The following is a 15,355-nucleotide window of genomic DNA, read 5'->3' as shown; positions in this document are numbered from 1 at the left end:
AGCCATCATCTATTCTGGATGAATTGGGGATGGGTTCGTAGCTTACTTAGTCATTGGAGACAACAAAAAGGCGATCCCTTCCATCCACCACATTACCCTCTTGGAGAAGAAACTGAAGCACTTACCGGCGAACTTGTTCGTAATACCATTTTCTCTCTCATTTCCAGAGTATCTAGTCATGATTATATACTATCTCACATTCTAAATCTTATTCGTCCGCTCATCCGAACCACCGATCATCCCGGTATAATAGAAGAAGTCAACGAGCTTCGCGCTCGGGTAGTGGCTTTGGAGAATATGGTGCGAAGGTTACAAACACCAGCAGCAGCACCAGCAGCATAACCAGTACCACCATCATCAACAACAATAGTACCATTACCACCAACAACAACCACATCCGCATCCCACACCTCAATATCACATCTAAAAACTGTACTTCAGATATCAACATCATACGCACCGTAGATACCAAGGAGTGCCAACAACAATAAATGATGAAGTACTGATTCATAACTTCATCGAAGAAATATTCTACGGTGATTATGTAATCTCTAAAATCATAGAGATTATTTATCCCAGTTCTAATCGTAAATCGGATAAATAGAAGGAAGAATAGAAACCCTGACAAGAATGATGCGTAAGGTACAAGCTAGACTTGTTTTACCAACAGCATCAATAGTACCCTTAGCCTCACCAGCACAGTTAGTGCTGTCAACATCATTAGAATCATCAGCACCTCTAACATCACAAGCTCCGCCAGTTCAAGAAAGCACCGTGGATATTATTACAAGTCAACAACGCGTATATTTGTATCAACGAGTTATGAAATATTAACTCATTCCCTCTGAAGAATTTATATATATATCTTATATATATTTTAAAACCATCATAAATCTTTTCGTACTAAGCTATTAAGTATGAATTGAAAAAGGGTAAATACTACTCGTTTAAATTCATATTACTAATTTGCTATGATGTACATCCTTCGTTAACAACGTAACCTTCGTTAACTACAATCTCTGTTTCAATCCAAAGAATTCCGTTTCATAATAAACCAAGTGTATTATTCAATAATATGGTTGATATTACACTTTCATCTTCGATGCACTCGAAACTTTCTAGAAAACATCATTTGCACCTTGCGAAGTTTGCAAGAATTCCACGAATATCAACACCCTTCACCAAGGAATATCAATAAGAATAAATAATGAAGTATTGATTTCATTAGCGAAATACTCCGCAAAGATTATGTAATCTTTAATATTTTAGAGATTATTCATTTTTAATTCAAGCCGAAAATTCAAATGAGCTTAATATGATATTAACTCATTAAATCTGTATTACATCTGAAGAAAATATACATACATATATTTTCATAAAAACGGTAATAAAAATTCTTTTGTACAAAGTATTAATTGTGAAATCTTTAACGGGTAGGTAATACTCGGGAAATAAATAAGTTCACAATTAATATGTTATACTGTACATTCTTCAACTTTGATTCAAAAATTATTAACTATGCTCATAGCGATATACAATCGTTTCCATACAAATTCAATTACATATTCTGATATTGACGGATCAAAATCCAAGTCAAGATTTAACGGGTGACATCATTCTTAGATCTCTACATCTTTCAAAGCTATACTTTGACTTCAAAAATGTGAAAGATCCTTTAGCATTGTTATTACTGAAAATAACCTTGCAATTTCTTTTCAAAGTATCCAGTATTATCAACCAGTCAACTACGACCTTTCAGACTTGTAACTTTGGCATATACGTTTTTGTTATCGGGGAATCTTTCATGTTCCACCACATTAGCAGTAAATTTACCAACAACTTCATTGATCTTTGATCTTCCGAAAAATCCTTATACTCATTGAAACTGTATCATGTACTCATCCACATCTTGTAACGGTAATTGCCATACCAACTATCGGGAATTAGCAATCAGTATTTTGAAATCTTGTAGCACGTCTACGCCAACAGTTATATGTGTACATATAACGTCTACCTCCTGGACTTACATACTTCGAATGTGAAGTTTCCGAAAAACACCCCAAACTACGAAACTAGTTCTCCGAATTTTGGAAAAATGTTGATGAAGCAGCAAAAACTATAAACGACCTTAACAGTCAAAAGTTTGACGATAAAGAATAGTATGGTGGTAAAGCTGAGAAAAAGAGAAGGTTTGGAATTGAAAAAGGGATTGAGCAGACCATGAAGGAGGCCGTGGACAAATCACAAAGACAAAATCTACCTTCAAAGAATCCAAATGAATCAGAATCTGATGAAATCATTAGCGAATACCTTGCTCCTTACTCTAAAACCTTTGCGGACAATATTCTTCATAATCATCTTATCTTAAATATTCTAAGATATCATCGTATCTCCCATTATAAATATCCTCCATATTTCTGAAGATATTTTTCAAAACCATTCTTATCTGAAATCATTACCTCTTCGTGCTATCTGTGTTACATCATTAAAGAAACTATTTTAGTTTCTAAAATCTGAAAAATTCAAAAAAATGGATGTTTTGAAGTAATGTTGGGAACTGAAGCATGAGTTAGTATAATATAATGACACTTGATCAACGTGATTATATTACAGTAAGTCATGTTAAGTTTCTAATGGAACGTGACAAAGGTTCACAGATCACACCCTCATCATAAACCATATTACATAACTCTTTCATTTTATATAATCTCTAAATATATCAAGAAAATATATTTCTTGATGATTCGGTCTTTTTCGGATATTCTGGTAATTTGACAAGTCAGATTGTGCCATTACCGTTTCTTTCTTAGAACATTAATTATGTTTATTCCGAAATTCATACCTACAAATTATGGACCATTATTCGCTTGACTTAAAGTCGGGAAGAGAAAACGAAAGCATGAAGCTCCGAAATATAATGGAAAATATAAAGCCCGAAAACAACCCCGAAATTACAAACCGTGTATATCAATGCATATATCAATATAAAGACACGGGAGAATGAAAAATAATATAACCCCAAGGTAATAGTAGAAGAAAATAACCTCCTCTGGTGGCAGATGAAAAAGAAGAATGAAGGATACGATAGCCAGGAAAATATCAAGAATCAGAACTGAATTAAGCATTTTCACAATCTATTGGGATGTATGAAATAAGAAAGAAGATTATAGGAGTGGTGAAAATAAATGAAACGGAAGAGGTCAATTTATAGCAATCGAGACAGATTACGCATTTAATCAAAGAAAATCCTAATTTCCGCAAATTCCGAAGAATCAAATCTTATTTAGATTATGAAGATTTTCTATTCCTTAAATTCCGGAAATCAATCGTAACTAAGTCAAAAGCTAAGATGAATCTCTATTCTTTCATGTCACTCTTTTACGATAACTTCTCTCATACGCTTCGAGAAATCGGATTGTTTTATCCATATAATTCAACGGTGATAAAATTCTATTTATCAACTCATATTCGTCATGAAAACATTTCTATTGTTAGCCATGACGACCTCACTTAAATTTCGGGACGAAATTTCTTTAACGGGTAGGTACTGTGATGACCCGGAAATTTCTGACCAAATTTAAACTTTATCTTTAAATGATTTAATGTTTTCAACACGATAAGCAAAGTCTATGAAGTTGAATCACAAAATTTTAGAACTGTTTCATGTATTAAATTACATTTGACTGCTCTCGACGATTCATGAACAATTATATGTATGTATATATATTTATATATATATATATATATATATATATATATATATATATATGTCTAAGTAAAAACGACTTTCCTACCGTAAAACACTATTTGCTACAGTAAAATGACTTTGCTACAGTAAACACTATTTGCTACAGTAAAACACTATTTCCTACAGTAAAACACTATTGCTACAGTACACTATTTGCTACAGTACACACTATTTGATCTCGGCGAACTAGCAAACAAAAATAGGATAAGGCGGCCATGCGATCGCATGGCAAAAACACTAAAAACTCATGCGATCGCATGAGGTACTGTAGCAGGCCACATACTATAAAAGCTCGATTCATTCCTCTGTATTATTATTTTTTTTATATTATTATTATTATTATTATTATTATTATTATTATTATTATTATTATTATTATTAAGATTAAGATTAATATTATTATTATTAATCTTATTATATTATTAGTATTAGTAGTATATATACCTAAAATACTACGACGAGGTTATGAGCGTGTCACCTTCAAAATGGGTTTTTGAGCGGGATAGAGCTAAGGAAATTATGGGTTATTGCCAAGGAGGTTATGGGTAATGTTCGAGGGTATATTTGTGAATCAAATCTAGTGATTATCATTTCTGTTGCGTCTACATACTTTCCTACAATATTGAATCTCAATATTGATACGTAAGCACTCATATTTTATCTTTTATACACTAATTGTGTATCCATGTCTAGTGCTCGAGTATATATATTTATGCATACATGTATGCTAAATTTCACCGTTAAACAGTTTATAATGAATCATGAATTAAATACATATATTACTGGTAAAAGGTATATGATATACATGTTTTTGGAAAGCTGGCAAAAAATCAATAACTTTTCATTTAGATATCGAATAATTTCGATGAACGGATTAAAAGATATGATCAACTGAATTATGATTTACGTTAATTGAAATTGCTTTTGAATCTATAATTAAGATTTAAACAACTTGTTTACGAGATTGATAAATTAGATTTTTGAATATTATCAACCGAGTAAATGAATCCTTATATAAGGTATGTCTCGTTTTGTTGAACTATTGTCAAAATTGACTTTTTGAAACGACTTTAGATAACTTTTGTATGTCGATCTCGAGCATTAGGATTGTTATACACTATGACCTGACCTAGCTTGATAGACATTTATTGACCAACATATGTTCTCTAGGTTGAGATCTACGGTTATTTGGTAATCCGAGTTTCGATCACATTTTGGTGAACGACTTTATATGCTGCTAAGGTGAGTTTCATTTGCTCCCTTTTTAATTGCTTTTGCAATATACATTTTTGGGCTGAGAATACATGCACATTATTTTAAACGCAATGGATAGAAGTACATACTAAATTCTACACCGAGTTTGAACCGAAAATCCCTTAGCTTTGGTAACTAGTAACTGCCAGTTATAAGAACTGGTGGTCGCGAGTAGTAGTATATGGATCCATAGGGCTTGATATCCCCGTCCGAGCTAGAGCACTAGCCTTTTAATGGACGTATGCTATTTGAGAAGCGTACATGTTGGTTTGCGTGTATTATTAAGATGATTATACAAAGGGTATAAAATATATATACGTTAAGTTTAGTTACCAGGGTGCTCAATTTCGTAGAATATTTTGATAAACGTTTCTGTATGAAACAACTGAAAACTTGTGAGTCACCTTTACATACAGATTATACGAAACAATAAAACTATGAACTCACCAACCTTTGTGTTGACACTTGTTAGCATGTTTATTCTCAGGTTTACTAGAAGTCTTCCGCTGTTGCTTATATGTTAGACAAGCTACGTGCATGGAGTCTTACATGACATACTTTTCAAGGAAACGTTGCATTCACCAAATCATCACCATGTATCTTATTTTGACTGCATTGTCAACGGAAGTACTATTGTAAACTATTATTTACGGTGATTGTCTATATGTAGAAATCATCAGATGTCCAAAACCTTTGATTAAAATATTCATTTTTGGTGTGCCTTTTCAAAAGAATGCAATGTTTACAAAACGTGTCATATAGAGGTCAAATACCTCGCAATGAAATCAATGAATGACGTATTGTCCATATAGATTTGGAGCGATCGTCACAGTTGGTATCAGAGCGTTGGTCCTAGTGAACCAGGTCTTGCATGAGTGTGTCTAACTAGTTTTTGTTAGGATGCATTAGTGACTCTTGACTATGACCGTATATGTTTTTACCAAGTTTTGCTTACCATTTATCGTCAGAAATTACTTGCTTATCATTCCTAAGTCTAGACACGTCTTACTGCATTTACTGCATAGATAGTGTACCGAAAAAATTCATATCTTAGCATATCTGTTACTGTAAACTTTTCCTGACATCTTCCGAAAATTTCTCCGTAATTTACGGAATTTTGGTATTATATATACATATGTAAATTATGTATTGAGGAGTACCAATCTAAATTCTATAATCTATCTTATATCAAAAATCAATTCCCTGATTATGCAAGATGGATCACGTATCTAGTTCAAATTCCTTAAATTTCGACAGCTATTCCGATATGGATATTCACCTGAACTCCGAAGACAGTGTAACCGGAATGGATCAACCAATTAGCCATCACCTATTCTGGATGAATTGGGGATGGGTTCGTAGCTTACTTAGTCATTGGAGACAAGAAGAAGGCGATCCCTTCCATCCACCACATTGCCCTCTTGGCGAAGAACCTGAATATATAGAAATATTGATATAATTAGGTTATGTGTAATAAATATATTTTTATATAAAATCATTTGTTTGTTAAGTTAATGATAATAGTACTGTTACTTAGATTTAATAATGATGTTGAAAATAATTATTTTGATAGTATTATTAGTCTCTTTGTTAGTAGAGATATTGATAATGATAATAGTAATAGTAATATTAATAATAATAAAATGTTAATTTTAATAAAATACAACTTTTAAGACTGATAGATTTTTAATAAAACTGGTATTGATAATTTCAAATAAAATGATACTTTTAATAATAATACTACTTATGAATGTAAATTTTGATAATAACAATAATTCTATTAATAATGATAATAATACCAAAATATTGATTTAATCATAATAGTACTAAATTTTTAATCTTAATGATAATCCTAATTATAATACTAATAATAATATTACTACTGATAATAATAATCACTAAAATGCTAATCCTTACTATTAGTGATAGTTATAATAATAATAATAATAATAATAATAATAATAATAATAATAATAATAATAATAATAATAATAATAATAATAATAATAATAATAATAATAATAATAATAATACTAATAATAATGATAATAATAATAATAATAATAATAATAATAATAATAATAATAATAATAATATTACAATTATTAATAATCTCAAATCATAATAATAATCATGATAATAATTAATATTCTAATAATAATAACATTAATAATAATAATGATTTTTGGTTTTTGAGACTACCTCCACAAGTGTCTAAAAAAATAATCGTCGCCAGTAGGACTCGAACCCGAGACATCTCGCTAACCTTACATAGCCCCAGCCACCTAATCTAGTCTAATTTTCTTGATTCAATACCCAAAACAATTTTATTAACCCGTTTTTTTTCTCATCATCATTTGGTCCAATTTAAATTGGATATCAGTCCAATAATGTGACGACACGGAAATTTCCGACCAAATTTAAACTTAATTCTTATTTGGTTTTGACACCATAAGAAAAGTCCGTAAGGTTGAGTCTCAAAAAGAATTGGAACTATGTTCATATAGTCAATTACCCCTTGAATGTGCCGACGATTCACGAACAATAGTTGTAAATGAATATGTATATATATATATATATATACACATATATATAAATAGATATATTTAATTTCAAGTTATATTTAATTTCAAGTTACATTATAGTTGTTATGTTCATAATATTATTACTATCATTATAAATATTAATATTAACATTGATATTAGTATTATTAATATTACTATACATAATATATACATATGAAATTTAATACATTTAATTTATTATAATATTATTATTACTAATATTATTAATATCACTATTAATATAATTATTTTCAAAAATCATTATTATTTAAAGTAACATTATTATTAATTATTATTAAACTTATTATTTTTATTAAAACCATCATTATTGTTATAATTAATATTATCACTATATTTTTTATCATTCTTATTTTTATCAATAATATTATTTTTATTTCTGTATTCATTATTATTACTATTTAATAATAATATTATTATAGTTATTAGTTATTATAAAATATATGTAAAGGTTTATAAGCGTACGTGTTATTCCCTATCCCTTTCACTTTGTCCAATTTTTCTTCTGATTGAATTAAGTGGTCGATACCAGTTTTTCAATACCAAACAAATTCCAATTGGAATCACCAACTGCAAATTAGTACGAACCTATTATTTATTTTCATCTATTTTATTTTTACTCATTTGTTTCCTGATCAAAAATTCGTCATCCCTATCTCCAGTTGTTATACGTCCCCATCAAAAATCTTTACACAACAATTGAGGATCGGTCATAAGTACTATAACTCAGTCAATGACTCAAACGAGTTCAATTATCACAAACAAGTCAAAAATTAAACAGAAGAACACATATCGACTTTATTCTTCACATTTTTATCCAAAACATCCATTTCTATTTTTATGACAACCACCACCTTCAACTCAATTATGTAAACCACCACCTTCATCTAATTCTTTAGTCAATCACACACTTGCTACCATCATATCATCGATTCTTAATTGTTGCAACTATTATGATTATGTACCATAACCATCCCCATTACCATTATTATGCGTAGCATATTTTTCTTCTTTTCTTTTCATTTGTTGTCTTTGATCAAACACCAAAACATAAACCCAAACTGAACCACTTTAGGTTCTTGTTTCTCTAACATGAAGTCCACAACATCACACTTGATCGAACCATGTTGTTTGAGTCGATTAATTTTTGCTGCACGTACCATCACCAAGAACCACCATTATCATCATCACCATCTCTATCACCAAACCCACGATAACCGATCACTTCCACAACCATTAAACATGACTTCAACCATCGTGAGCCGACTCTCTCTCCACTCGCCCTCCATTTTCTTCCTTCAAGAACCATCAAATTCATGATACTTCTAATTCTATATATATATATATATATTTTTTCGAACACTAATTCACCTTTTATCTTAATTTCCTTTATTTTATTTTTTTTGTGAACCACCCTAAAACTGTAGTGACCCGAACTTTTCCATGTTTATATATATTAATTGAGATTGATATTTACATGATTAAATGTTTCCAACATGTTAAGCAATCAAACTTGTTAAGACTTGATTAATTGAAATATGTTTCATAAAGACAATTGACCACCTAAGTTGACCGGCGATTCACGAACGTTAAAACTTGTAAAAACGACATGACGATATATATATGGATATACATATGGTTAACATGAGATTATGATAAGTAAGTATCTCCATAAGTATATTAACAATGAGTTATATACATATAAACAAGACTACTAACTTAAGGATTTCGAAACGAGACATATATGTAACGATTATCGTTGTAACGACATTTAAATGTATATATATCATATTAAGATATATTAATATATCATAATATCATGATAATATAATAATTTAACATCTCATTAGATATAATAAACAATGGGTTAACAACATTAATTGAGATCGTTAACTTAAAGGTTTCAAAACAACACTTACATGTAACGACTAACGATGACTTAACGACTCAGTTAAAATGTATATACATGTAGTGTATTTAGATGTATTAAAATACTTTTGGAAGACTTCAAGACATATATCAAAACACTCATACTTAACGAAAATGGTTACAGTTAGTTTTCCATTCTTTTCTTTCATCAAGAATTCTAGTCGTATTCTTACCCGTATTATACACAGCTTCAAAACGTACTTACTATGAGTATATATCAATAGGAACTAGCATGGGATTCCACTCTTGATTATTTCATGTATGACTAATCAATTTTAACTTCTACCATGAGCTAGTCAACTAACTAGAACTCCTTTTAACCCCACTCACCACTCACCAATTACCACTCATCATTCACTCCATTTCACTTCCAATTCTCTTTCTAATTTCTCTCAACACACACACTATTATGAACGTATTTTTCCAGTAGTTAATCATCATCTTCATCAAAAATCACTTCAAGAATCAAGCTATAATCATCATAGGAAGAACACTTCAAGAACACTTCAAAAATCCCTTCAAGTTTACTAATTTACTTCCAAGCTTTCTAATCAATTCCAAGTAATCATCTGAGATCAAGAAACCTTTGTTATATACAGTAGGTTATCTTTCTTATTCAAGGTAATATTCATATTCAAACTTTGATTCAATTTCTATAACTATAAACTATCTTAATTCGAGTAAAAATCTTACTTGAACTTGTTTTTGTGTCATGATCCTACTTCAAGAACTTTCAAGCCATCCAAGATCCTTTGAAGCTAGATCATTTCTTGTCACTTCCAGTAGGTTTACCTACTAAACTTGAGGTAGTAATTATGTTCATAACATCATTCGATTCATATATATAAAACTATCTTATTCGAAGGTTTAAACTCGTAATCACTAGAACATAGTTTAGTTAATTCTAAACTTGTTCGCAAACAAAAGTTAATCCTTCTAACTTGACTTTTAAAATTAACTATACACATGTTCTATATCTATATGATATGCTAACTTAATGATTTAAAACATGGAAACACGAAAAACACCGTAAAATCGGATTTACGCCGTCGTAGTAACACCGCGGGCTGTTTTGGGTTAGTTAATTAAAAACTATGATAAACTTTGATTTAAAAGTTGTTATCCTGAGAAAATGATTTTTATTATGAACAGGAAACTATATCCAAAAATTATGGTTAAACTCAAAGTGGAAGTATGTTTTCTAAAATGGTCATCTAGACGTCGTTCTTTCGACTGAAATGACTACCTTTACAAAAATGACTTGTAACTTATTTTTTGGACTATAAACCTATACTTTTCTGTTTAGATTCATAAAATAGAGTTCAATATGAAACCATAGCAATTTGATTCACTCAAAACGGATTTAAAATGAAGAAGTTATGGGTAAAACAAGATTGGATAATTTTTCTCATTTTAGCTACGTGAAAATTGGTAACAAATCTATTCCAACCATAACTTAATCAACTTGTATTGTATATTATGTAATCTTGAGATACCATAGACAAGTATACAATGTTTCGACCTATCATGTCGACACATCTATATATATTTCGGAACAACCATAGACACTCTATATGTGAATGTTGGAGTTAGCTATACAGGGTTGAGGTTGATTCCAAAATATATATAGTTTGAGTTTTGATAAATACTGAGATACGTATACACTGGGTCGTGGATTGATTCAAGATAATATTTATCGATTTATTTCTGTACATCTAACTGTGGACAACTAGTTGTAGGTTACTAACGAGGACAGCTGACTTAATAAACTTAAAACATCAAAATATATTAAAAGTGTTGTAAATATATTTTAAACATACTTTGATATATATGTATATATTGTTATAGGTTCGTGAATCAACCAGTGGCCAAGTCTTACTTCCCAACGAAGTAAAAATCTGTGAAAGTGAGTTATAGTCCCACTTTTAAAATCTAATATTTTTGGGATGAGAATACATGCAGGTTTTATAAATGATTTACAAAATAGACACAAGTACGTAAAACTACATTCTATGGTTGAATTATCGAAATCGAATATGCCCCTTTTTATTAAGTCTGGTAATCTAAGAATTAGGGAACAGACACCCTAATTGACGCGAATCCTAAAGATAGATCTATTGGGCCTAACAAACCCCATCCAAAGTACCGGATGCTTTAGTACTTCGAAATTTATATCATATCTGAAGGGTGTCCTGGAATGATGGGGATATTCTTATATATATGCATCTTGTTAATGTCAGTTACCAGGTGTTCACCATATGAATGATTTTTATCTCTATGTATGGGACGTGTATTGAAATATGAAATCTTGTGGTCTATTGTTACGATTTGATATATATAGGTTAAACCTATAACTCACTAACATTTTTGTTGACGTTTAAAGCATGTTTATTCTCAGGTGAATACTAAGAGCTTCCGCTATTGCATACTAAAATAAGGACAAGATTTGGAGTCCATGTTTGTATGATATTGTGTAAAAACTGCATTCAAGAAACTGATTTCGATGTAACATATTTGTATTGTAAACCATTATGTAATGGTCGTGTGTAAACAGGATATTTTAGATTATCATTATTTGATAATCTACGTAAAGCTTTTTAAACCTTTATTTATGAAATAAAGGTTATGGTTTGTTTTAAAAATGAATGCAGTCTTTGAAAAACGTCTCATATAGAGGTCAAAACCTCGCAATGAAATCAATTAATATGGAACGTTTTTAATCAATAAGAACGGGACATTTCAGTTGGTATCAGAGCGTTGGTCTTAGAGAACCAGAAAATTTGCATTAGTGTGTCTTATCGAGTTTGTTAGGATGCATTAGTGAGTCTGGACTTCGACCGTGTTTTCTTTAAAAATGATTGCTTAACATTTTTGTTGGAAACTATATATTTTTAACATATGAATATTATGTGATATATTAATCTCTTAACGTGTTTGATATTATGTGATAGATGTCTACCTCTAGAATAAGTCCCATTGACTCATCTAATAATAATGAAGAGTCAAATGTAAATTGAAATGATTCGTGGACTGATTCACAAGTTCCCGAAGAGGAACCGGAAGAAGAGTCGGAACCGGAAGAAGAATCGGAACCGGAAGAAGAATCGGAACCGGAAGAAGAAATAGAACCGGTGAGGGAAATAATAAAACGGTTAAGTAAAAGAGAATCCTCAACCAACCGACCAAGGAAGCAAAATATTGGGAGGATTACCAATTCTCTGATGAATCGGATTCCGACGAGAATTCCGATGATGTTATAGAAATTACCCCAACTGAATTTAAAAAGGCAAAAGAAAATAATAAGGGAAAGGGCATAAAAATAGAAAAATCTAATTCCAACCCCGATGAACTTTATATGTATCGTCAACCCCCGAAGTCCTTAAGTTGTAACAATGACCCGGGAACCTCTAAACCACCAGGTTTTTCTAAACCAATGTGGACAACGACGGCTCGTATTAGGGGAACATCATATATCCCTAGAAACTTGGCAAAACGAACCAGAACCGAACAAGAAGAAACGAGCGAGTCGGAATAAGATAGTTGTATTCGTGTGGTGTAATATATGTAATATAGTGTGCTTATGCTTTATGATATATGTAAAAAATGCTTGTATTAATTAGTATTTTTTTTTATGAATCTAACTCTTGTCTATTTTACAGTATAAAAACACAAAATGGATAGACAACCCAATATTTTAAGAGACCTACCCGGAGACATGATTGATGAAATCTTGTCTAGAGTCGGTCAGAATTCCTCGGCACAACTATTTAAGGCGAGATCAGTTTGTAAGACATTCGAAGAACGTTCCAAGAATGCCTTGGTTTATAAAAGGCTTTCGTTCGAAAGATGGGGGATATCACATTGGGAAATCCATAAGTTACGATGTGTTTACTTTGACGCATATATTGCGGGGAACCCAAATGCTATTTTACGCAACGTGTTAAGAAATTATTTTGACTCAGTATATCCGAATATAGGACTTCGTGATTTAGAAAAAGCGGCTAACATGCAACATAAAGAAGCATGTTATGCTTACGGGTTAGTAATGTTCGATTCTCACCAAAGTGAGAACAAGAACATCGGGCTACAACTATTAAACAAAACGTTCCCACAAGTGACGGAGTCGGTAATTGGGGTAAGAAATGAGGTTTTTAGGTTATTACGAGACTGTTGGTCATTACGTAACCCTCGTCCCTTTGACGACGTTACAACACACTGTCTTATCGACGACCATAACAGTTATGTTCCACAAGACCAAGGATGGGAAGTAGTCCTAGTAAAACCAGAATGCATGACTTGTTTCTGGACGTATGAATTACGTGTCTTTATTGCCTTTGCTAAACGACTTATGTACTAGCAAGAATTATCTTCACAACTATCTTGTATCAAAGTTATTGTGTGCTATATTTCATGCTTTATGTAAAATAAGCGGTATTGTAAGTTTGTAAAATATTGTATAAAAGTTTGAACGCGAAATATTATTACAATCAGTTTTTCATATAGAATTGTAGTAGTTGAATTGTATATTAGCTACTAAGTATGAACTTAACGGGTAGGTACTACCCGAATTTAAACTTATAAAACGCTAATATGAAGAAAAAGCTTTTATAAATGAGTTCATATTATGCTACGAAATACTATTAACTACTCTTAATATTATGTATAATTAACTTGTTCCATTTGACTATTTTGAAGGAAATGGCACCGACTACTCGACACACCGTGAATATGAATGAAGAGGAATTCCGTACTTTTCTAGCTTCAAACATAGCCGCAGTACAGGATGCGCTACATACCAACAATAACCTTGGATCTGGCAGTACAGGAAATCGCGTAGGATGCACCTACAAAGAATTCACTGCCTGCAAACCTTTGGAATTTGATGGAACCGAAGGACCGATCGGATTGAAACGGTGGACCGAGAAGGTCGAATCGGTGTTTGCCATAAGTAAGTGTACTGAAGAGGACAAAGTGAAGTACGCTACGCATAACTTCACAGGTTCTGCGTTAACATGGTGGAATACCTATCTAGAGCAAGTGGGACAAGATGATGCGTACGCACTACCGTGGTCAGCATTCAAGCACTTGATGAACGAGAAGTACCGTCCCAGAACCGAGTTCAATAAGCTCAAGACAGAACTTAGAGGGTTACGAACCCAAGGATTTGATATTACCACGTACGAAAGACGATTCACAGAATTGTGCCTATTGTGTCCGGGAGCATTCGAAGATGAGGAAGAGAAGATAGACGCGTTTATGAAAGGATTACCGGAAAGAATCCAAGAAGATATAAGTTCACACGAGTCCGCCTCCATACAACAGGCATGTAGAATGGCTCACAAACTAGTGAACCAGATTGAAGAAATAATTAAAGAACAGACTGCTGAAGAGGCCAATGTGAAGCAAGTCAAAAGAAAGTGGGAGGAAAACGGTGATAAGAATCACCAATACAACAACAACAGCAATTACAACAATAATCGCAACAATTATCCCAACAATCGCAACATCAATCGCAACTACAACAAACGGCCTAACACAAACAACAACAACAATAACAGCAACTACAACAATCATCCCAACAACAATAATAACCGCAACAACAACAACAATCAGAAGCAGCTATGCCAAAGGTGTGAAAAGCATCACTCAGGGTTCTGCACCAAATTTTGCAACAAGTGTAAAAGAAATGGTCATAGCGTGGCAGTGTGAGGTCTACGGACCAGGGGTTAATAGAACGAAAGGAACAAATGGTGTCGGAACGAGTAATGGCAGAGCAAGTAGTGTCGGAGCAAGTTATGCCAATGTAGTTTATTATAAATGTGGAAAACCGGGCCACATTATT

The sequence above is a fragment of the Rutidosis leptorrhynchoides genome, chromosome 6 (assembly GCF_046630445.1).
Source record: "Rutidosis leptorrhynchoides isolate AG116_Rl617_1_P2 chromosome 6, CSIRO_AGI_Rlap_v1, whole genome shotgun sequence".
Taxonomy (NCBI): domain Eukaryota; kingdom Viridiplantae; phylum Streptophyta; class Magnoliopsida; order Asterales; family Asteraceae; genus Rutidosis; species Rutidosis leptorrhynchoides.
This window is presented reverse-complemented; position numbering follows the sequence as displayed.